Raw genomic sequence first — 25,350 nt, forward strand, 5'->3', positions numbered from 1 at the left:
GACCTCGAGAGGTCAAGGTCAGAAACTGCAGAGCGCTAAACTGTATGCAGATAATTGTTGCTGTAGCAGGTAGCGCGGATAAGAAAAAAGCTGTTTTAATAAGAAAAGATAGCACTTCTTTAACGCGACATACTTGTCTCAATAATGTGAAATAACGAGCCTAATGTAATATTGTAATATGTACAGTTTCTAACACGGATAAAATTTTCACATTTTATTAGAACACCAAAAAAAAATTGCCTCAGTGTGCAATTTACAGTAGGTAATTTAGCTGCTTTTCGGTCTCTTGTTTAGGGCACCTGTGGGAGTAAGTTGTTCCTGAGAGTTCGTGACCTTACGTCAGTCCACAAGTAGCTGTCTTTGTTTTTGATAGTTGTGTAAATGTAACGGAATAAGTGCAAAACGTTCTCGGTCTTCAGTACCGTCAGATCTGAGTACAAATTTGAGCTTTCCATGACTCATACCTTCTCGTTATCAGAACCAAATGAATGTCGTGATTGCTATCTTTGTCTCTATTCATTACCGGTAGGAAGCATATGATTGGGTGGCGTATGTAATCGTGACGTCACACAGAAAACGAGCAATACGTGCTTGCTACCAGGAAAAATGTCAACAGGTGCCTAGGTGCGACGCTGCTAGTGTCAGTAATCCGTCTGAAATCCAAACAACGCGGCGTCTCCGTAGTCCCGCAACACCGAGAATCTGCTTTCAAGTGCCGCGACCAGCGTGAGATGCACTCACGGTTCCGATGAAAGTTATTAGTACACATTGCGTACTTCACAGTCCAGTCACCGACATAATCGTAATAGGAAGCTGCGTATCATACTGCCTGTACCTTGTATTACCTCTTTTCTCAGCAGCTGCGGTTTTGGTGTTTTTGTGCTGTTCGTGTCCTGTACGCCGCCGCTATATTGCCGTGGATACGGACTGTGCAGTAGAGATCTTAGCGTACTCACAAGAAGTGCTATAAATTAAAGGGTACCTCCTGAGACTAACACTGAAACCAAAACTGTCTTCAAGACGGAGCAGCTTCTCTTAAATATTTCTACGTATTTTGTTAGATAGCAAGAAGAGCTGTAGAAGAATGTTTTCAATTCACCTTTCAGTATTTTTAGAGGTGAAGAAGTATTGCGGGACGAAATATTTTTCCTTCGGTATCTTTGTATAAAATACACTCGATATTTTTATTTCGCCAGTTGTAACATTTCATTCAACGTTTCGACTATGAAATAATGCTAGAAAACTGCCCTAAAAATTCACAACTGACGGGTCTAAAACAACATGTAATGTGGGTATGATATGATATACGTCAGAATATACCTCAGTGTATTATTTGCTTTAATATCCGAAGTTTCACTTGATTGTTTTCCGTCCGTGCAAGGAACATACCTCAATCACGAATACAATTCTGTCGAAATAAGCCATCTCCCCTTAGAAGTACTTGTCTTAGTCTTAAAACAAAAAATACAAAACAAAGGCTTAACAAACGATGCAGTTTGCCTTTGCCGGGCGAAATCAACAGTTACTGTGTTCTCAGAATGAAGCGTTCATTGGGAGTGTGTGTTGCTTTCAAGTTCCTCGACATGTTAAAACTGTGAGCCCGTTCAAGACCAACTACGAACCTCGCCTTCTGCAAGAAAAAACTCACCGGTTGAGCGGTACCTCGACACCAGCAACGCGTCGTACTCGCAGTTTCCATGAACAGTGAAAGCTGTGAGGACTGGTCGCAGTTCGTTCCAGGGTGGCTTAACTTGTATTAGCTTTATCTGCGACAGGCACGACTCAGTGATCGAATCCCGTCCGACATACAGTTTTAAGCTGCCACCAAGTTTCAAATTACGCTGTTATGCAGGAGCTACAATACTTCTAATCGTGTGCCATGAAAGGAATTCCAACAAGGAATCAGGCGAGCACTTGCTGAAGTAATAAGTTCGACCTTGGCCTGCTGAATTTTACCTCACGTGGTGGTAACTCTCACTCGAATTACCTGAAGAGGATTTGAAGCTTATCGCTTATTTGTTGAACTATCGACACAGTGACAGTAGAAGAATAGCAATGTGATAAATGTGATCACTCAAGCCACTGGTTCAGTCAGAGTCGCCTCTTAACGCTAAGCGAATCGGCATGCTGAAATACCCATATTTCATCTCCATCCTGACTGTAGCACTTCTTCTCATGGTCACCAACTGTTCAAATTTGCAAACAATAGACTAGATTGGATGCTGTTATTGTGTGTAGAATATGAAAGGGGCAGGATGGGTTGCTTAACACCAGTTCTAGGAGCGACACAGTAGCGAACAAAGTGAGAGAGGTATTCTATCAAGAACGTAAGCGCGCACAGTATGACCAAAACAAGGAAAGTATCAGAAGTAGATTGGCACTAACCAAGAAGATTTTTTTCATTAATAGATCTCTCCTGGTAACATATATTGAAATGGAAATGATGCAGTATTCTTTGAAAGTGCACGCGTGGACTACATCATTGTATGGAAGCGAAACATGGACCATCAGAGAAAGAGGGAGGGATTAGTGGCACGTGTACTGCTGTGTCCCAGAAGACTTAAGCTGCTTCTGGAAGGAGCATGGCGGGGGGGAAAAGAAGGAACAGACACAGCTAAACTGTGCAGAAATTACAGAGAAATGAAATGATTAGCACAGGGTAGGAAAGGATGGGGAACAACTTCAAACCACTCCAAAGCCTGATTACTAGTAAATAGAACTGATTGTCTTGGATAAACGAATGCGTAAGTGAGTGAGTAAACGAGTAACCCTTCCCGCTCTTGAGCCTGAACATCGTTGGACGAAAATTCCAATCTTAAGTTCCTATTCTTAATTTGTTCTTGCAGCCACGATCTAGAATAACTTTTCATATGCCTTGGGCGCCAATATAACAGTTAGGTTAATTTCGGAATATGCTTACGAAATAGCCCAATTTCTATCATTCATGTAGAACCACTCACTCCGCACGGCTGCGAGCATCTTAATCTGGGGCCATCACATAGAGAATGTTGTGTTGAAGGCGAACAAAAGACTGCGTTTTTTTGTCACAACACGTAGATAGATGTAACGAAAAACGGCCGCGCGGTTCGAGGCGCCGTGTCATGGACTGCGCGGCTCCTACCGCCCGAGGTTCGAGTCCTCCCTCGGGCATCGGTGTATTTGTTGTTTTTACCAAAGTTATGTTAGATAGTGTGTATGACTAGGAACCGATGACCTCAGGAGTTTGGTCCCGTAGGGATTCACACGCACACACAAGATGTAACAAACCTACTAAAGAGGCTGCCTACATTTGTCCGTCCTCTTCTGGTGCACTGGTGAGCGGTATGCATTCTTTCCCGGATGGGACTGACGTACATCGAAAAAATTCAGAGAAAGACAGCTGCTTTTGTATTATCCGAAATAGATGAGAGAATACCACGGCTCTGATCGGTGTACTGAGGTGGCAATCAGAAAATGGTTAAAATGGCTCTGAGCACTATGGGACTTAACATCAGAGGTCATCAGTCCCCTAGAACTTAGCACAACTTAAACCTAACTAATCTAAGCACATCACACCCATCCATGCCCGAGGCAGGATTCGAACCTTCAAGCGTAGCCGTCGCGTGGTTCCAGACTGAAGCGCCTAAAACCGCTCTGCCACACCGGGCGGCCAATCATAAAAACAAAGGCGTTTTTCGGTGCGGCGAGATCTTTTCATTAAGTTTCAATCAACAACTTCATGCTTCGAATTCGAGAGTATTTTGATGACACCCACTTACACAGGAGTAATCGACCACCGTAACAAAGCAGATCAGAGCTTGCATGAAAGATTTAGATATTCATTTTTCTCACTTGCTGCTCAAGAGTGGAAGATTCGAGAAATAATCTGAAAGTGGTACTACGACGCCTGTGCCAAACATTTAAGAGTGGATTGCAGAGCAGTCATGTGGATGTAGAACATCATGTGTACGGGGAATTGTGTCGAGCTTTACAATTTCCATAGTTTCGCTTTACCTCTTGAAATGAATGCTGGGATAGTTCGTTCAAGAAGGCTACGCCCCCTCTCCCCCTCCCGGCATTCCTTCCACTCAGATACTTCTTCCTGTCTAATTTTCTTCTCGAGGGGACAACCTGTATTCTTTCTTTTAATCTATCACCGTTTTTGCTCTTCGTATAAGAAATACGAGTACTAGCTCAAATTTAAATCCTCTCTGCCAACTAGGCTTGTAGACCGGCTTCTCTCCTACACCTGGATCTGCGAACCTCGTACACTTCAGTTATTTGGCGCAAGTTAGTTGACGCCAGTGCTTAAGATGCAACCGATGTGGTCCAGCATGCGAAGTGACTGCTTGCCCTTGCACATCTTACGTATGGGTGTAAACTCACAGTCACCTTTTTATTTCATCTCGCCGTAAGTTCACTTGGCAGGCATTCCCACATTCCCTTTCGAATCTCGATTTTCTAGACCATCATCCTAGCCACCGACATTCCTCAACTAAACTCAGCAACTGACTGGATTTGCAGACCACTAATTTAGTTGTAAAAAATACTGTTATTATTGAAAAAAAACAAAGAAACTCTAAAAACACGTTTTCCAGGACGATCTGGGGACAACATTTATTTCGTGACGTACTCCCAAATAGTCCGACATTGCCACTTTCATTATTAATGAATTCTTTATCAGCCCGATGGCTACGTGGGTCTCAAATGTGGATTAGTGGACACGTTAATACATCGATTTACGATTGATGCGGAACTGCATAAAGGCACAGATACCATTTCTAGGAAGAAATAACGGGGATAGACATCTTTACAGGAAAACTGATGGCACCAGATGCGTTGCATTTTCCAAAACGAAACAATAATGTTATTGGATGACCGTACGCCAACTTTCTCAACTATTTATCTACAAAATCGGTCTTGACTCAAATGAGGAATACAAATCCTCTATCGAAACAGAATTCTGTAAAGAATGTTTGACAATATGTTAAAATTAGTATTTTTTAGAAATTGGTGTTTCATCAGCAAGGTGTATAATAAATTATAATGAAAATGAAGCAGAATAACAATCTGTTACCGGAACTATTGAACAGTGATGAATACTAGACGAGATAACAACAGAAAATTAGGCACTATGTTGAAAACTGATTGTGCCAGACGCGTTGTATTTTCCAAAACAAACAAATAACGTTTAAAGGAAGATACACGATTTCATAAACAAGGAGTGTGAAAAATTGTAAGGAAGGTGTAGCAGATCAACAGGCTGGGACCGGAGCTATTGAACAGTGATGAATACCATGCGCTCATTAATTTTGTGCGTATTCTGTTCGAGATATCTGTAAGTCACTTCTAACAAAATCTATAAACCATGTTCTGTCTTACACATATACCGAACAGAATACACATAAAATTAACGAACGCGTGGTGTTCATCACTGTTCAATAGTTCTGCTCGCAAGTTTTTCGTCAGTTTTCTTTGTCGCTCTCCTTGATTATGAAATATTATTTCTTCACGTGCGCCTCACTCGCACAAGATCCTCGCAACACTGCAACAGACAGTGAGTGTTCTCCTGTTGTGCACTGCAACTGCACTTCCGTTTCGGAAAGCTTGTATAGCGGATGCTGACATTTCGATGTACGTTTTGAGACCGTGACTGTAATCCAGCCCACTAAGAGCTTATTCAAGAATGAACCGAAGACTGGATTGCGAATGCTTAACAGTGTCAAAAATTTACGAAATTTCCTATTACTGTGATGTTATCTTCTTGTTGTTGTGGTCTTCAGTCCTGAGACTGGTTTGATGCAGCTCTCCATGCTACTCTATCCTGTGCAAGCTTCATCATCTCCCAGTACCTACCGCAACCTACATCCTTCTGAATCTGCTTAGTGTATTCATCTCTTGGTCTCCCCCTACGATTTCTACCCTCCACGCTGCCCTCCAATACTAAATTGGTGATCCCTTGATGCCTCAGAAGATGTCCTACCAACCTATCCCTTCTTCTGGTCAAGTTGTGCCACAAACTTCTCTTCTACCCAATCCTATTCAATACTTCCTCATTAGTTATGTGATCTACTCGTCTAATCTTCAGCATTCTTCTGTAGCACCACATTTCGAAAGCTTCTATTCTCTTCTTGTCCAAACTATTTATCGTCCATGTTTCACTTCCATACATAGCTTCACTCCATACAAATACTTTCAGAAATGACTTCCTGACACTTAAATCTATACTCGATGTTAACAAATTTCTCTTCTTCGGAAACGCTTTCCTCGCCATTGCCAGTCTACATTTTATATCCTCTCTACTTCGACCATCATCAGTTATTTTGCTCCCTAAATAGCAAAACTCCTTTACTACTTTAAGTGTCTCACTTCCTAATCTAATTCCCTCAGCATCACCCGACTTAATTCGACTACATTCCATTATCCTCCTTTTGCTTTTGTTGATGTTCATCTTATACCCTCCTTTCAAGACACTGTCCATTCCGTGCAATTGCTCTTCCAAGTCCTTTGCTGTCTCTGACAGAATTACGATGTCATCGGCGAACCTCAAAGTTTTTATTTCTCCTCCATGCCTTTTAATACCTACTCTGAATTTTTCTTTTGTTTCCTTTACTGCTTGCTCAATATACAGATTGAATAACATCGGGGAGAGGCTACAACCCTGTCTTACTCCCTTCCCAACCACTACTTCCCTTTCATGTCCCTCGACTCTTATAACTGCCATCTGCTTTCTGTACAGTTGTAAATAGCCTTTCGCTCCCTGTATTTTACCCCTGACACTTTTAAAATTTGAAAGAGAGTATTCCAGTCAACATTGTCAAAAGCGTTCTGTAAGTCTACAAATGCTAGAAACGTAGGTTTGCCTTTCCTTAATCTTTCTTCTAAGAGAAGTCTTAAGGTCAGTATTCCCTCACGTGTTCCAGTATTTCTACGGAATCCAAACTGATCTTCCCCGAGGTCGGCTTCTACCAGGTTTTCCATTCATCTGTAAAGAATTCGTGTTAGTATTTTGCATCTGTGGCTTATTAAACTGATAGTTCGGTAATTTTCACATCTGTCAACATCTGCTTTCTTTGGGATTGGAATTATTATATTCTTCTTGAAGTCTGAAGGTATTTCGCCTGTTTCATACATCTTCCTCACCAGGTGGTAGAGTTTTGCCAGGACTGGCTCTCCCAAGGACGTCAGTAGTTCCAATGGAATGTTGTCTACTCCGGGGGCCTTCTTTCGACTTAGGTCTTTTAGTGCTCTGTCAAACTCGTCACACAGTATCATATCTTCCATTTCCATAATATTGTCCTCAAGTACATCGCCCTTGTATAGATCCTCTATATACTCCTTCCATCTTTCTGCTTTCCCTTCTTTGCTTAGACCTGGGTTTCCATCTGAGCTCTTTATGTTCATACAAGTGGTTCTCTTCTCTCCAAAGGTCTCTTTAATTTTCCTGTAGGTAGTATCTATCTTACCCCTAGTGAGATAAGCCTCTACATCCTTACATTTGTCCTCTAGGCATCCCTGCTTAGCCATTTTGCCCTTCCTGTCGTTCTCATTTTTGAGACGTTTGTATTCCTTTTTGCCTGCTTAACTTACTGCATTTTTATGTTTGCTCCTTTCATCAATTAAATTCAATATTTCTTCTGTTACCCAAGGATTTCTACTAGCCCTAGTCTTTTTACCTACTTGATCCTCTGCTGCCTTCACTACTTCATCCCTCAAAGCTACCCATTCTTCTTCTACTGTATTTATTACCACCATACCTGTCAATTGTTCCCTTATGCTCTCCATGAAACTCTGGAAAACCTCTGGTTCTTTCAGTTTATCCAGGTCCCATCTCCTTAAATTCCCACCTTTTTGCAGTTTCTTCAGTTTTAAATCTACAGGTCATAACCAACAGATAGTGGTCAGAGTCCACATCTGCCCCTGGAAATGTCTTACAATTTAAAATCTGGTTCCTAAATCTCTGTCTTACCATTATATAATCTATCTGATACCTTTTAGTATCTCCAGGGTTCTTCCATGTATACAACCTTCTTTCACGATTCTTAAACCAAGTGTTAGCTATGACTAAGTTTTGCTCTGTGCAAAATTCTACCAAGCGGCTTCCTCTCTCATTTCTTAGCCCCAATCCATATTCACCTACTACGTTTCCTTCTCTCCCTTTTCCTACACTCGAATTCCAGTCACCCATGACTGTTAAATTTTCGTCTCCCTTCACTATCTGAATAATTTCTTTTATTTCATCATACATTTCTTCAATTTCTTCGTCATCTGCAGAGCTAGTTGGCATATAAACTTGTACTACTGTAGTAGGTGTGGGCTTCGTATCTATCTTGGCGTTCACTATGCTGTTTGTAGTACCTTACCCGCATTCCTATTTTCCTATTCATTATTAAACCTACTCCTGCATTACCCCTGTTTTATTTTGTGTTTATAACCTTGTAGTCACCTGACCAGAAGTCTTGTTCCTGCTGCCACCGAACTTCACTAATTCAAACTATATCTAACTTTAACCTATCCATTTCCCTTTTTAAATTTTCTAACCTGCCTGCCTGATTAAGGGGTCTGAGATTCCATGCTCCGATCGGTAGAACGCCAGTTTTCTTTCTCCTGATAACGACATCCTCTTGAGTAGTCCCCGCCCGGAGATCCGACCGGGGGACTATTTTACCTCCGGAATATTTCACCCAATCGTGTAAACTGCTTATTTATTGCATAAAATGTAGTACCAAATAGTGGACAAGCGTCAGAGGGCCAATTCGAAAGTCCAGGCTTCAATCCTCTGTTGGGCCTAGCATTGATTATTGCTTTCTTCATCTCTGGCAGTAATTTATGTATGTGAAAAGTACCTAGGAGCACAGTGCATCTGAATCCACAATAAACTGTAGGTCTGCTGGACAAGTCCGTCCAGAGGTCGAAGGTAAGCAAGGGCAAAGTTTAGGACGATACCTAGCAAAGCATCCAAACCGACCTTCGGGTTGAGAACAACTTTACCTATAAAAGAAGATGGAATTTTCCATTTTTGTTGTAATAATTTTATTAGTTCACAGCTAGTTTCAGCCGTCTAGGCTCTTCTCAAGTGATTTTGTGGCTCTACAGTAGAAAACTGTTACCTTTGTACATATTGTCTCTTTGCCATATTAATTACTCGCCTAGCACCAGTTGTTTCTCTCGCGTAGATTGTAGAACCTGCAGACATTTTTGTTGCTGATGCTTTTTGCTTCCTTGTGTAAATATATACATAGCAGCTTTCATCCCCTAACAAATATTTCTTTATATATAACCGAAAAGTGAAACACTAATTTCATTAAATGTAGCTATAAAATTTTTTAATGTAACGAAATATTTTCTTAAAAAATTTCATCTCCTAACGCACTCCCTTAGGGGTTGGATTTCCAGAAAAAGTGAAAAACGTATTTTTTATTTCTAACCAAGAAGTCAGTTACCAAATGTCGTAGATGTAGCCTTAAAAATCCTTTAGTATTTACTTAATAATTATTTTCAAAAAACCTTCACCCCTGTTATGCCCCCCTAGCGGTTGAAATTCCAAAAATGCTGAAGCACGATTTTTTTCTGAGAAACCAAATATCAGTTCTCGTAGTTCTAGCTTCAAAATTCCCTTAATAGTGGCGTACTTTCAAAAAGCCTTTCATCCCCTACATCACCTCCTTACGAATGTAGTTTCGGACAATCCCTTCTTAAACGATGCGTACAGCAAAAGGTCGGCACCCTCTCCAAACTTCAAGTGTCTATCCTCAGCGGTTAGGGCTTGGCGATGATGAGTCAGTGAATTATTCTGACCCCTTTTCCCCGCCTTAGTGGTTGAATTTGCAAAAACAGTGAAACACGCATTTTTTCATCTCCAACCGAGAAACCGAACACTAGTTTTCAATGATTTAGCTTTAAAAATGCTTTCACAATGAAATATTTTCATAAAACGTTTTACCCCCTTAGTGGTTGAATTTCCTAAAACAGTGACTTGCATGTGTTTTATTTCTAACAGAGAAGACAAATACAAATTTTGGTAGATTTATCTTCAAAAATGCTTGCACAAAGAAATATTTCCATAGAAACTTTCATCCCACGTTACACCCCCACAGGGACACATATTTTTTTAATTTCTAACTGAGAAGCCAAATTTAAATTTTCATAGATTTAGCTTTAAAAATTCTTTTATAATAAAATATTTTCATAACAAAATGCCGTCTCCTATTTCATCCCCTGAGTGGGTCTGTTCCCGGGTTCGATTCCCGGCGGGGTCAGGGATTTTCTCTGCCTCGTGCTAACTGGGTGTTGTGTGATGTCCTTAGGTTACAGTACGCTTGTTCGCCCACTGCTTGAATACTGCTCAACAGTGTGGGATCCGTACCAGATAGGGTTGATAGAAGAGATAGAGAAGATCCAACGGCGAGAAGCGCGCTTCGGTACAGGATCATTTAGTAATCGCGAAAGCGTTACGGAGATGGTAGATAAACTCCAGTGGAAGACTCTGCACGAGAGACGCTCAGTAGCTCGGTTCGGGCTTTTGTTAAAGTTTTGAGAACATACCTTCACCGAAGAGTCAAGCAGTATATTGCTCCCACCTACGTATTTCTCGCGAAGAGACCATGAGGATATAAATCAGAGAGATTAGAGCCCACACAGAAGCATACCGACAATCCCTCTTTCCACGAACAATACGAGACTGGAATAGAAGGGAGAACCGATAGACGTACTCAGGGTACCCTACGCCACACACCGTCAGGTGGCTTGCGTAGTATGGATGTAGATGTAGGTTAGGTTTAAGTAGTTCTAAGTTCTAGTGGACTGATGACAGTAGATGTTAAGTCCCATAGTGCTCAGAGCCATTTGAACCATTTTTTTGAGTGGGTCAATTTCCAAAAACCCGGAAACACGTATTTTTTTTTATTTGTAACCGAGAAGTCAAATACCAACGCTCATTGAGGTAGCTTCAAAAACATTTTAGTAGTTCTTTAATAATGATATATTTTTTAAAAAAATCTTGCACCCACTATTTCACACCCATGGGGTTAAATTTCCAAAGATGCTGAAACAAATATTTCTTTATTTCTGACCATTGGTCTAGCTTCAGACCTGTCATAATAGCCACATTTTTCAAAAAAAAAAAAAAAAAAAAAAACAACGATTCTTTCAGCCCTTATTTCCTCCTCTCAAGGTTGAAATTCAAAAAATCTCTTCCTAAACGACACCTACAGTAAAAGATCCACACCTCCTCCAAATATCAAGTTTCAATCCGTAGCGGTTTGGGAAATTGTGTTACACATACACGGTGATTCACGAAGATATGCAAATGTTTTAATATGTTATTCTACAAGTAAAACTGAAGAAAAAAGTTTATGTGAACATAGGTCCGAAAATGTTTGGTTACAGAGTTACGATTAATAAAAGATTTTGCCAAAATTTTAGCAACTTCGGTAATACGAGGCCATCTCAAAACTGTACGAGGTTAAAGTAAAGCACGATTTGCATCCATTCTGTTGTTATTTATCTGGTGAATCTAATTAAACATTACCCAGACGTGCATCTGCAGTAATCTTCTGTCTCCTGTAACATTCGAAATACTCCAATAATGGTTAGTGCATTCTGAATCCTCAGAGTTGGATAACATATGCGATATTCGTCAACTGCAGCCGTAGCATTACATCACATTTGCCGTAAATAAACACCATATCGGCGTATTCTTGTGTCGCAAATTTGAAAGGCGTCCCTATTTCATAAATAAACTACAAACTACACCAATTACTATGTAGTTTCACTTCAATACACTGTTCAAAAATGGTTCAAATGGCTCTGAGCACTATGGGACTTAACATCCGAGGTCATCAGTCCCCTAGAACTTAGAGCTACCTAACTAACCTAAGGACATCACACAGATCCATGCCCGAGGCAGGATCCGACCCTGCGACCGCGCGGCTCCAGACTGAAGCGCCTAGAACCGCTCGGCCACAACGGCCTGCCTTAAATACACTGTTGATATTACGTTCTTTCATTAAACAATACAGAAAACTATCTCGTTTCAAGATTAGGAAACGACTGAAACAATTCAGTAGCGGCTGCGAACAATGACATAAACGTTTCTAAATTCTTAGTGGAAAGTAAACAAATTTTATTGTATAATAATCTTTGCTTCTCTGGGTGTTCTGGAAAACTACTGCAAATACACGTCTGGGACATGTTTAATTAGATTCACCAGATCAATAACAACAGAATGGTTGCAAATCGTGCTTTACTTTAACCTCGTACAGTTTTGCGATGGCTTCATATTAGCTAAGTTGCTAAATTTCAGGCAAAATCTTTTATTAGCCGTAACTCCGTAACTAAACAATTGCGGACCTATGTTTATATAAACTTTTTACTTTAGTTTTAGTTGCAGACCAACATATTAAAATACACTCCTGGAAATGGAAAAAAGAACACATTGACACCGGTGTGTCAGACCCACCATACTTGCTCCAGACACTGCGAGAGGGCTGTACAAGCAATGATCACACGCACGGCACAGCGGACACACCAGGAACCGCGGTGTTGGCCGTCGAATGGCGCTAGCTGCGCAGCATTTGTGCACCGCCGCCGTCAGTGTCAGCCAGTTTGCCGTGGCATACGGAGCTCCATCGCACTCTTTAACACTGGTAGCATGCCGCGACTGCGTGGACGTGAACCGTATGTGCAGTTGACGGACTTTGAGCGAGGGCGTATAGTGGGCATGCGGGAGGCCGGGTGGACGTACCGCCGAATTGCTCAACACTTGGGGCGTGAGGTCTCCACAGTACATAGATGTTGTCGCCAGTGGTCGGCGGAAGGTGCACGTGCCCGTCGACCTGGGACCGGACCGCAGCGACGCACGGATGCACGCCAAGACCGTAGGATCCTACGCAGTGCCGTAGGGGACCGCACCGCCACTTCCCAGCAAATTAGGGACACTGTTGCTCCTGGGGTATCGGCGAGCACCATTCGCAACCGTCTCCATGAAGCTGGGCTACGGTCCCGCACACCGTTAGGCCGTCTTCCGCTCACGTCCCAACATCGTGCAGCCCGCCTCCAGTGGTGTCGCGACAGGCGTGAATGGAGGGACGAATGGAGACGTGTCGTCTTCAGCGATGAGAGTCGCTTCTGCCTTGGTGCCAATGATGGTCGTATGCGTGTTTGGCGCCGTGCAGGTGAGCGCCACAATCAGGACTGCATACGACCGGGGCACACAGGGCCAACACCCGGCATCATGGTGTGGGGAGCGATCTCCTACACTGGCCGGACACCTCTGGTGATCGTCGAGGGGACACTGAATAGTGCACGGTACATCCAAACCGTCATCGAACCCATCGTTCTACCATTCCTAGACCGGCAAGGGAACTTGCTGTTCCAACAGGACAATGCACGTCCGCATGTATCCCGAGCCACCCAACGTGCTCTAGAAGGTGTAAGTCAACTACCCTGGCCAGCAAGATCTCCGGATCTGTCCCCCATTGAGCATGTTTGGGACTTGATGAAGCGTCGTCTCACGCGGTCTGCACGTCCAGCACGAACGCTGGTCCAACTGAGGAGCCAGGTGGAAATGGCATGGCAAGCCGTTCCACAGGACTACATCCAGCATCTCTACGATCGTCTCCATGGGAGAATAGCAGCCTGCATTGCTGCGAAAGGTGGATATACACTGTATTAGTGCCGACATTGTGCATGCTCTGTTGCCTGTGTCTATGTGCCTGTGGTTCTGTCAGTGTGATCATGTGATGTATCTGACCCCAGGAATGTGTCAATAAAGTTTCCCCTTCCTGGGACAATTAATTCACGGTGTTCTTATTTCAATTTCCAGGAGTGTATTTGCATGTCTTCGTGAATTACCCTGCATACAGATTGCGTCCGCTGTAGGTTAAAGACTTAAACTTCCAGGTGCACAGGGAGATTAAAACTGTGTGCCGGGCCGGGACTCCAACTTGGAACCTTTGCCTTCCGCAACAAGTGCTTTGCCAGCAAAGATATCCCAGCACGACTCCCTCACTCTGTTTCACATTCGCTAGTACCTCATCTCCTTCCTTCCAAGCAGGTTCATTATAGGCGTAGCTAATCGCTCGCGTGATAACGTGGAGTAAGTCATTGCGACGGTACGTTAGCCTCCGAAGTAGTGCAAGTACATAAGCGTACGTAATGCGTTTACACTATAACACTGCCGCGTGGCGTAGCTGCGCGGTCAGGGGCACCTTGCCACGGGTCTCGCGGCTGCCCCGTCGGAGGTTCGAGTCCTCCCTTGGGCATGGGTTTGTGTGTTGTCCGTGGCGTAAGTTTAAGTTAGATTAAGTAGTTTGTAAGCCTATGGACCGATGACCTCAACAGTTTGGTCCCATAGAAACTTACCAACACCATCACCACCATAACATTAACTGACTTTTCTGTCGGTACTTGACCCAACATGACAACAGTGTTAAGTAGGAAACGTTTTCCTGATTATCTACAAAATATTACTTATTTTATCCGGGCGGGGACTACTCAGGAGGATGTCGTTATCAGGAGAAAGAAAACTGGCGTTCTACGGATCGGAGCGTGGAATGTCAGATCCCTTAATCGGGCAGGTAGGTTAGAAAATTTAAAAAGGGAAATGGATAGGTTAAAGTTAGATATAGTGGGAATTAGTGAAGTTCGGTGGCAGGAGGAACAAGACTTCTGGTCAGGTGACTACAGGGTTATAAACACAAAATCAAATACGGGTAATGCAGGAGTAGGTTTAATAATGAATAGGAAAATAGGAATGCGGGTAAGCTACTACAAACAGCATAGTGAACGCATTATTGTGGCCAAGATAGATACGAAGCCCACACCTACTACAGTAGTACAAGTTTATATGCCAACTAGCTCTGCAGATGATGAAGAAATTGAAGAAATGTACGATGAAATAAAAGAAATTATTCAGATAGTGAAGGGAGACGAAAATTTAATAGTAATGGGTGACTGGAATTCGAGTGTAGGAAAAGGGAGAGAAGGAAACATAGTAGGTGAATATGGATTGGGGCTAAGAAATGAAAGAGGAAGCCGCCTAGTAGAATTTTGCACAGAGCACAACTTAATCATAGCTAACACTTGGTTTAAGAATCATGAAAGAAGGTTGTATACGTGGAAGAACCCTGGAGATACTAAAAGGTATCAGATAGATTATATAATGGTAAGACAGAGATTTAGGAACCAGGTTTTAAGTTGTAAGACATTTCCAGGGGCAGATGTGGACTCTGACCACAATCTATTGGTTATGACCTGTAGATTAAAACTGTAAAAACTGCAAAAATGTGGGAAATTAAGGAGATGGGACCTGGATAAACTGAAAGAACCAGAGGTTGTACAGAGTTTCAGGGAGAGCATAAGGGAACAATTGACAGGAATAGGGGGAAAAATACAGTAGAAGAAGAATGGGTAGCTCTGAGGGATGTAGTAGTGAAGGCAGCAGAGGATAAAGTAGGTACAAAGACGAGGGCTGCTAGAAATCCTTGGGTAACAGAAGAAATATTGAATTTAATTGATGAAAGGAGAAAATATAAAAATGCAGTAAATGAAGTAGGCAAAAAGGAATACAAACGTCTCAAAAATGAGATCGACAGGAAGTGCAAAATGGCTAAGCAGGCATGGCTAGAGGACAAATGTAAGGATGTAGAAGCTTATCTCACTAGGGGTAAGATAGATACTGCCTACAGGAAAATTAAATAGACCTTTGGAGAGAAGAGAACCACGTGTATGAATATCAAGAGCTCAGATGGCAGCCCAGTTCTAAGCAAAGAAGGGAAGGCAGAAAGGTGGAAGGAGTATATAGAAGGTTTATACAAGGGCGATGTACTTGAGGACAATATTATGGAAATGGAAGAGGATGTAGATGAAGACGAAATGGGAGATACGATACTGCGTGAAGAGTTTGACAGAGCACTGAAAGACCTGAGTCGAAACAAGGCCCCCGGAGTAGACAACATTCCATTAGAACTACTGACGGCCTTGGAACAACCAGTCCTGACAAAACTCTACCAGCTGGTGAGCAAGATGTATGAGACAGGCGAAATTCCCTCAGACTTCAAGAAGAATATAATAATTCCAATCCCAAAGAAAGCAGGTGCTGACAGATGTGAAAATTACCGAACTATCAGTTTAATAAGCCACAGCTGCAAAATACTAACGCGAATTCTTTACAGACGAATGGAAAAACTGGTAGATGCAGACCTCAGGGAGGATCAGTTTGGATTCCGACGAAATGTTGGAACACGTGAGGCAATACTGACCTTACGACTTATCTTAGAAGAAAGATTAAGAAAAGGTAAACCTACGTTTCTAGCATTTGTAGACTTAGAGAAAGCTTTTGACAATGTTGACTGGAATACTCTTTTTCAAATTCTAAAGGTGGCAGGGGTAAAATACAGGGAGCGAAAGGCTATTTACAATTTGTACAGAAATCAGATGGCAGTTATTAAAGTCGAGGGGTATGAAAGGGAAGCAGTGGTTGGGAAGGGAGTGAGACAGGGTTGTAGCCTCTCCCCGATGTTATTCAATCTGTATATTGAGCAAGCAGTAAAGGAAACAAAAGAAAAATTTGGAGTAGGTATTAAAATTCATGGAGACGATGTAAAAACTTTGAGGTTCGCCGATGACATTGTAATTCTGTCAGAGACAGCAAAGGACTTGGAAGAGCAGTTGAATGGAATGGACAGTGTCTTGAAAGGAGGATATAAGATGAACATTAACAAAAGCAAAACGAGAATAATGGAATGTAGTCAAATTAAATCGGGTGATGCTGAGGGAATTAGATTAGGAAATGAGACACTTAAAGTAGTAAAGGAGTTTTGCTATTTAGGAAGTAAAATAACTGATGATGGTCGAAGTAGAGAGGATATAAAATGTAGACTGGCAATGGCAAGGAAAGCGTTTCTGAAGAAGAGAAATTTGTTTACATCGAATATCGATTTATGTATCAGGAAGTCGTTTCTGAAAGTATTTGTTTGGAGTGTAGCCATGTATGGAAGTGAAACATGGACGATAACTAGTTTGGACAAGAAGAGAATAGAAGCTTTCGAAATGTGGTGCTACAGAAGAATACTGAAGATAAGGTGGATAGAGCACGTAACTAATGAGGAGGTACTGAATAGGATTGGGGAGAAGAGAAGTTTGTGGCACAACTTGACTAGAAGAAGGGATCGGTTGGTAGGACATGTTTTGAGGCATCAAGGGATCACAAATTTAGCATTGGAGGGCAGTGTGGAGGGTAAAAATCGTAGAGGGAGACCGAGAGATGAGTACACTAAGCAGATTCAGAAGGATGTAGGTTGCAGTAGGTACTGGGAGATGAAGCAGCTTGCACAGGATAGAGTAACATGGAGAGCTGCATCAAACCAGTCTCAGGACTGAAGACAACAACAACAACAACATTACTTATTTCATCACGAACCGACTTTCGGCTTCTCAGACCAGCGTCCGGTGACAGTTGAGTGGTGCGTATAAAATCACATGCAAGCACTGTGGAAAACGATGAGCTGGTCAGTCAGGCGGACCTGTGACAACCAGGTTATCAGAACCCGAGAGTAAATGGACCGATTTAAACTTTGCGGCCCATCTTTTAACAGAAAATCTCCCACATGAAGTAGATTGTGACGTTTCACATACTGTTAAGAAAAGCGGAAGTATAACTTTCCTGGAAGCACCTTAAATCAATAAAGGTATGACACAGAATACCCCGCGCGACCGCTTTGGTCGCAGGTTCGAATCCTGCCTCGGGCATGGATGTGTGTGATGTCCTTAGGTTAATTAGGTTTAAGGGGTTTAAGTCTAGGAGACTGATGACCTCAGAAGTTAAGTCCCATAGTGCTCAGAGCCACACAGAGCACCAGCTTACTTTTACATGACGCAAAATTACTTCCTATTTTCCCCTGTGGTAAAGTATGTTTCCGTTATACAAATATTAGCTAACAATTGTAAATTCAACTTTATTTATGAACTTTCGTTAAGTGTAACGTTCCTGTGTGACATGAAAATATAGTACTTTCGTCCGTAATCACTGTATATGTCACCATTTACAGTATCATCTGTGTCAGTAAAAGCTGTATAAGCCGCAGCCATTTTATCTGTGGTTGCGACTTGCAGTTGTCATCTGACGACGAACTAAGAAGCCGAAAGCTTTTTCGTGACTAAATAAATAATATTTTGCAGCATATTAGGACAGTGTTGCTTAATAGTGCACTCACATCACCTAACAATAATCATTACTGTTTAAACACAAAATTTTAAGAAAAGAAGAAAAGTTGGTATTGCAAAGGGGGAGGAATATTTGAATCTGTTATTTAATGTAATGTTCAGACCTGGGAGGAATTGAATTTTGCACCAAATAGATAACTTCATCACACGTCGGAGTCACGTATTACATAATAATAAAAAATAAATAAAAATAAAAAATAAAGCTGGCTGAAATATCAGCTGCACGCATTTGAAATTGGAATATTTATGTACTAGATGCTTACACTGTTCGCTACAGGTATTTATTTCTCGCGACATCCAACAGACAAAATGTTAATATATTTCTCAGTACAGGCGTTGTGTCACGTACTATGTGATTCTATAATGTTATTTAATCGGGAAGACGCTAGGTGCCTAATATGTGGTGCAGAAACCTTCTGACAGATTAAAACTGTGTACCGAATGGATTCGAAACTGCAACCCTACCTTCGAAATGAAAGTGAAGAACATTGTGCTCGAAGTGTTCCGAGTTGGAGCCCGAGCGCAGCATACAGTTTTAATCTACTAACAGGTTTCCAAACAGCACATACTCGGCAGCAGAGTGAAAGATCCATTCTGCAGGCGTAATATACTGATACATTAAAACATGTCAAACGTAGGGAAGAAGGTGAGATAAGCACGTAAAACATATCTTTCGAGAAAAAGAAGTAAATTTTATAATAGTACATCCATAATGCAATTGTTAGACGCAGCGGAAGTCTGCTTTTCAGTAAGTAAACAAACGCATTTCTAATCGGTGTTACAAAAAGAAAGGAACGTTACCTCGTTTAGTGCTGCGAAACCAGTTGGATGTATCCGCCTTCACCGCCCTAAGTCAGCTGGTTTCATCCTTACCGCTTTCTCGCCACGGAAATGCGCGTATCCGTCGTCACAGTGTCCGTTGGTAACTATCTTTGACGCTCTCTGGCGAAACCAACACCACAGCCACCCGTCGTTCTGTTCTGGAAAACTTCTGTGTAAATTAGGTGCAACCGCAGGACTGGCGACGAGACGAGGTCAGTCTCGAGGTGATCGGAAAGTGCTGTGGAGAACGAGGATCGCGCTCCGGGGTGTGTTTGTGCACTGAGGCGTCCTTCGCCGGAAGCGTGGACGGGCACTGTGCGAAAGCGGCGTCGGCGTTGCCGAGGCTGCAGGAATGCAGCGTCAGCGACCAGCACGTCGACGGCGCGTGTCGGCGCAGGCGGTGGCACGGGCAGCAGCAGTCCGGGGAACGTGGAACACGGCGATCCGACCAGACCGTGCTTCCTCAGCGATTAAATAATCAAAAAATTGCGCATCTGCAAAGAAACCTATAAAATAGTGCCAGGAAATAGTAATCAGGTGCTATACATATGACAAAAATCTTAAAATATCGCTATGCAAAATATAACCGCTGTTTTGATTAAGAACAATATTATCAGGCTTATTCTCATATAGGGGAGAGGTAATCGATAATGTCAGAAATAATTAATAGCATTGAAAAAGTTTTAATTAAAATTATCAATATACAATCTCTCATCAGAACAAGAGCCACAGAAAAAAAGCAACCGCTTCAGGAAAATCAGAGACGGTTTAACACAGCTGCTTTTGTTTATGAATTCTACTATATAAACCGTGTGCGGGTCTTGTTAGTTCTCTTGCCTTGTTTTCTGTGCTCTGAATAAATCTACGTAGCTGCGGCATTTCCGTCTGATATGCTACGAAAGGGATCGGGGCACTTTTGTTAAACTGCAAGAAAATTGGCTGTAGTTAATTTGAACGGGACAGTCTTGTACCGTGAGGTCACGGACTAACAATAAGGGTGTGTACGCAAGAAAAGCAATGCTCGGTATTAAATTCTGTTACATGCCGAGTGAGTGATACTAGGACGTCTGGATTGTACGAATGGATGTTAAACTCAATGTAAGAACGGAAATGGACAGTTGGCTCTGTGACAATAAAAGCGTACGAAGTTTGCATGACTGTATGGAAGTGTAGTAATGGTCCTTGCTATAATATCTTTGAGTGATGAACTATAAAAACCACGGACATTTTAGTGTCGTAATTGCTGAGAGTAATTGTACGATTAACCCTCCTTTTCCCTCTATACAGAACTCATTCATTCATTATCATTTAATTGTTTTTGAATGTTGTTAATAAAAAACTAAAGTGATTCCATAATTAAATATATATTAGTAACCAAAAACTAACATCCAAGGACGTTATTAATTATCTTGTCTTCGGTAACGCAGTAACAAACGAAGGGTGTTCGACTGAGCAAAAAGTTAACAGTAATTATTATCAAAACCCGAAATTTAGTCGCCGTTACAGAAAGATGTTTGTGGCTGCTTCATCTGGGGTACAGATATAAAGAACCGTCGGGCATATACAGGAGATAACAACATTAATATATTACGTCAGAGAAGTCGACGACGGCAGATCGACGAAGGGCGGCTACAAAAACTATATCGCAATGATGGAAGGACTACATTTAGGCACAGTACAGACGCAGTGAACTTCAAGAGAAATTAGCAATAGTTTCGAGTGGAGATCACTGGTACGTTCCAGACGGAACTGTACACTTCAAAAAAGTTTTGCATCACCCGGGTTCCCAGAACTCGTTAAGATAGCCGTTGACTGTGGATATTGTATCACAGACACAGTCCCTTTGATTGTTCAGAGATGTCACTAAGCCGGTCCAAAGATGTAAACAGCCATTCATGAACAACGTCTATTAGACGGAGGGGCCTGGGAGCTGTTCAGTTTCAGACATTCAGCCAGGAAGGAGGTACACGGCTCGTGTTGTCTGTAGTTCAACCATGCCTAGACGGTCGATACCGCGGTTCGATTGCGTCCGCATTGTTACTTCGTGGCAGGAAGGGTTCTCAACAACGTAAAGTGTCCAACCGTCTGGGAGTGAACCAAAGCAACGTTGTTCCGACATGGAGGGGATACAGAGAGCCAGGAACTGTCGATGACATGCCTCGCTCAGGCCGCTCAAGGGCTGTTGCTGCAGTGGATAACCGTTGCCTACGGTTTATGGCTCGGAGGAACCCTGACAGCAACGCCACCGTGTTGAATAATGCTTTTCGTGCAGCCACAGGACGTCGTGTTACGACTCAAACATTGCGCAATAGGCTGCGTGATGGGCATCTTCACTCCCGACGTCCATGGCGAGGTCCATCTTCGCAACAACGACACCATGCAGCGGGGTACAGATGGGCCCAACAACAAGTCCAATGGACCGCTCACGAGTGGCATGACGTTCTCTTCACCTATGAGTGTCGCATATGCCTTCAACCAGACAATCGTCGGAGACGTGATTGGAGGCAACCCAGTCAGGCTGAACGCTTTAGACACACTGTCCAGCAAGTGCAGCAAGCTGGATGTTCCCTGATGTTGTGGGGTGGCATTACGTGGGGCCCACGTAAGCCGCTGGTGCTCGTGGAAGGCGCCGCAACGGCTGTACGATGCGCGAATGCCATCCTTCGACCGATAGTGCAACCACATCGGCAACAAATTGGCGAGGCATTCGTCTTCATGGATGACAATTCGCGCCCCCATCGTGCACATCTCGTGCGTGACTTCCTTCAGGATAACTGCATCGCTCGACCAGAGTGGCCAGCATGTTCTGAAGACATGAACCCTATCGAACATGCCTGGGATAAATTGAATGTTTGTGGATGACTTGACCCATCAACCACTCTGAGGGATCTACGCCGTTTAGGAGTGGGACAATCTGGACCACTAGTGCCTTGATGAACTTGTGGACAGTATGCCACGACGAATACAGGTAAGCATCAGCAAGAGCGGTAAGCATCACAGCAAGAGGACGGGCTACTGGGTATTAGAGGTAGCGGTGAGTACAGCAATCTGGACAACCATCTCTAAAGGTCTCGCTGTGTGGTGGTACAACATGCAGTGTGTGGTTTTCGTGAGCAATAAGAAGGGCGGAAATGATGTTTATGTTGATCTCTATTTCAATTTTCTGTACAGGTTCCGGAACTTTCGGTACCGTCGCGATGCGAAATTTTCTATGATGTGTGTATATGAGGTAAGACTGTATTTGTTAAGAATTAAAGTCGCCGATGAATAGGGAAATTTCCACCATCGTCAATATTATTAGCTAACAGGGTAGGGACGAAAAAAGTGCATCTTCCTCCAAAGCAGTGAACGGTATCCCTCATGACTGTACTGCCGAAATCTGTCTTTGAAAGAAGTTTCCTTGCGAACTTCCGACAGCGCCACCGTATTCGGGGGGAGGGGGGGGGGGGGGAGCCTTCTGTTATCCTTCCAAATATCAAGTTAGGATTTCAACGATTCTCGCAAATCATTTCAGATAAATATTGGGATGATTTCTAGAAGTATATCAGTACTTCACCTCCGGCTCTAGTGATCACGGTGTCGGCGCGACATTAAACTCCAGGTCACCTTTCTAGTAATTAGCTTAACGTCTTCTGTACATGTATTTCGGTACAACGCTGTATTTATTTCGTTCTTTTTCGATGCACCAGGAAACTGACTTTATACCAACAACAATACTATTTCCATTTCAGATTCTCCTTCATGCTTTTAACAAGATTCCTAGGTTTCTTGCCTCTTATCACTCAGGCAGGTAGTATTGATATCCTTGACTAAGAACTTCCCGCAGCTCGCCTACTTGGCTGTCTGAATTAACGACGTGTCGAAATTTTCGCTTTCAGGCATTATTGACTTAATGCTCCCCTTCTTTCATGCCCTCAGAGACAAAAAACGTGTCAGTTGCAAAGTTGTCTGTGAGGACACTGGAACACTGCTTCGGTGATATAGGCTAGGCTTGGGTTAAGGCTGCTTTGGCGCTGAAACCACGCGCCAAGCGGAGTGGCTTTAACCTTGCAGCGCAGGCGGCGGCGGCGGCGGCGGCGGCGAGAGTGGTGTTAAGTCGCTTAGTCAACCCTTGCTCAGGTGCGAGGGCACTTGTTTTCGTCCAGTTGCTTTCCACACACTGCGGAAGTTGTAAACAGAAACTCGCACCCTTGAGAAACATCACGATTACAGTAATCGCTCCGGTGCCAGAGTTTTGGAAACACGCTATCCATTGTTGGTGAGCAGCACACGTGCCTATTTCATCAGGGTCGTCCCTGGCTGACTTTCCAGTAAGAACATAAACTGAAAAATCACGCACCACAAATCAGTATCGCCTACTGGAAGTTCGTTAGCGTCTAGACGTGCCGATTTTTTAAAGAGCCTGTGCATACTTTCGCTTTTTAGGGTTGCGTGCCTCGATCGGTAAAAACGGAACTCTCATAGGATTACTTTGTTGTAAATTCGTTTTTCCTACCGAGGAAGCCAAATATAAATGAAATCTATGGAAAGATACAAATAAAATTCGTTAAAGTTTTAATACACAAAGCTAAATCAGTAAATCTGTATATCCTAGCGAAGTAAATTCAGCGTTACTTATTATTCGCAAAGAAAGATTGCGGCGCTTAACTCTGTCACTGACGTAAACTTCCGAAAATACTTCTGTCACTGAGTTAAAAAAACTAACAGCGCCTTCAGTTGCTTATTTGGTGTACTACGAAACTAAGAGCGCCATCAGTTGGTTCCTTGGTGTTAAGTATTATGCCGTTGCTAAGGTAAACACCCAAACTATTAAACTGAGCAGCCTCCTAAAACTTTAAATTACTATTTTTTTTTTCGTGAACTGATTTTGATGGAATGCAGCCTACACGTCCCCCAAGCTACGCTCAAGTTACCTACGAAAACCTCATGAAGATTAGTCTAGAAGTTTTGGAGATCAGAGTGTTCAAACAGAGAAACACGGAGGAGGTTTCACAGATTTATTATTATTAAAGATTAGACTGTTGAAATGCTTCACAACAAATGGAACTTCTAAATAACGTGAGCCAAACAAATACATTCGAATCAAATATTTCGAACGACGTAAAGTCGCCAATATTAAACCTGGAGAGGTGAAATAAATAAGGAATATTCTTTTGTATGTCCATCCTTTTAGCAGCAGGTCTGTGGAACGACGGCCATGGTTGGAGTGTTGACATGTTATCTGCGTATCCAGTAATGCTGGCAACTGATGCGTTATGCGTGGGGATCTTATCAGCTGTACCGCATCAAAGACAGCCTGAAGATGACGCAATGAAGCGTTGAAACTGGTAGCGACAAAATAAATTAAAATCATCAGCACGGCTGTAGGTGTTTTTACTTTTTGTCACAATAAGGATTATGGCTCATGTTGGGACCCGTCATAACGAACCGATGATGCTAAGAGTCTTGAAAGGTCCATTTACAAGGCGTAGTCCTGTTTCGTACTGACATCACTCTGGTAACCAAGAAACGCTCTCTACGGGAATATACCGGGTCCTCATACGAACGGATAACGATGTAACAGAGGCCATCCTGTGGATTTTTTGAGTTGACTCTCAACAATAGGCGCGCTAGACCCACCATTAGGGTGCGCCTAGAACAGGCTCAAGTTAAACACGGTGCGTGTTGCTCCGAGGAGGCTTTTCAAATAGCCGATTTTGTGCCGTAACGTTCTAGCATTCAAAAATTATTGGAAAGAGCAAGAGGAACTGGGCAAGGGAGCTGGAAGTCGTATTCCCCATTTCAGTGTACGGCCCTGGCAGTACAGAAATATCAGACCATGTAAAGTGATTAAAATTAAATTTACTCTCCGTCATTGTTCATGTAATACTACATTTTAACGTGTCTACGTATTCTTGCTGTGCCGTTTTGACGGCCTGTCCTGCCGCAGAATTGAGGTGTCTACCTTGAGTGGTGCCGTGCACCAGCCCCCTGCTCTCCGGTGTGGCAGTTGCTGTGTGCTCAACAAGAGGTCTGCCTTCCGTAGCATGAAAACACAGCAGCCACCTCTCTCACTTTTGCCCTCTTTTTCCGAACCCCTTTGATGTCTCCTCGACGAAATTTTTCTTTACGTGGGCCACACCAATACTTTTTAGAGTCATGAGTTTACGTCCATTGTCGCTCTTCTAAAATAGACAAAAAAACATCCACTTCTACATAACATTTAACCATGTCCAACTACTAAAAGTCGCGAAAGAACCTTCATTTCGATACGACATTCAGTCTCTGCCAACCGTGAAGCTGGCCAATTTTTTTTATTTCTAGGTGAGCTAAAGTATAAACTAA

The 25,350-nt window shown here is 42.7% G+C and overlaps 1 protein-coding gene across 2 annotated transcripts in view; it reads right to left on the minus strand.

Moving 5' to 3' along the window:
• Window positions 1–19,343, minus strand: part of LOC126284824 (glucose dehydrogenase [FAD, quinone]-like) — an 87,057-nt gene extending 67,714 nt beyond the window's left edge. For both annotated transcript variants that reach the window (XM_049984036.1, XM_049984035.1), the window contains exon 1: window positions 19,006–19,343. The gene's annotated coding sequence lies outside the window, so the exon portion shown is untranslated. The remainder of the gene's footprint in view (window positions 1–19,005) is intronic.
• Between the last annotated feature and the right edge of the window lie 6,007 nt (window positions 19,344–25,350).

Source organism: Schistocerca gregaria, chromosome 8 (genome assembly GCF_023897955.1).
Source record: "Schistocerca gregaria isolate iqSchGreg1 chromosome 8, iqSchGreg1.2, whole genome shotgun sequence".
NCBI lineage: Eukaryota > Metazoa > Arthropoda > Insecta > Orthoptera > Acrididae > Schistocerca > Schistocerca gregaria.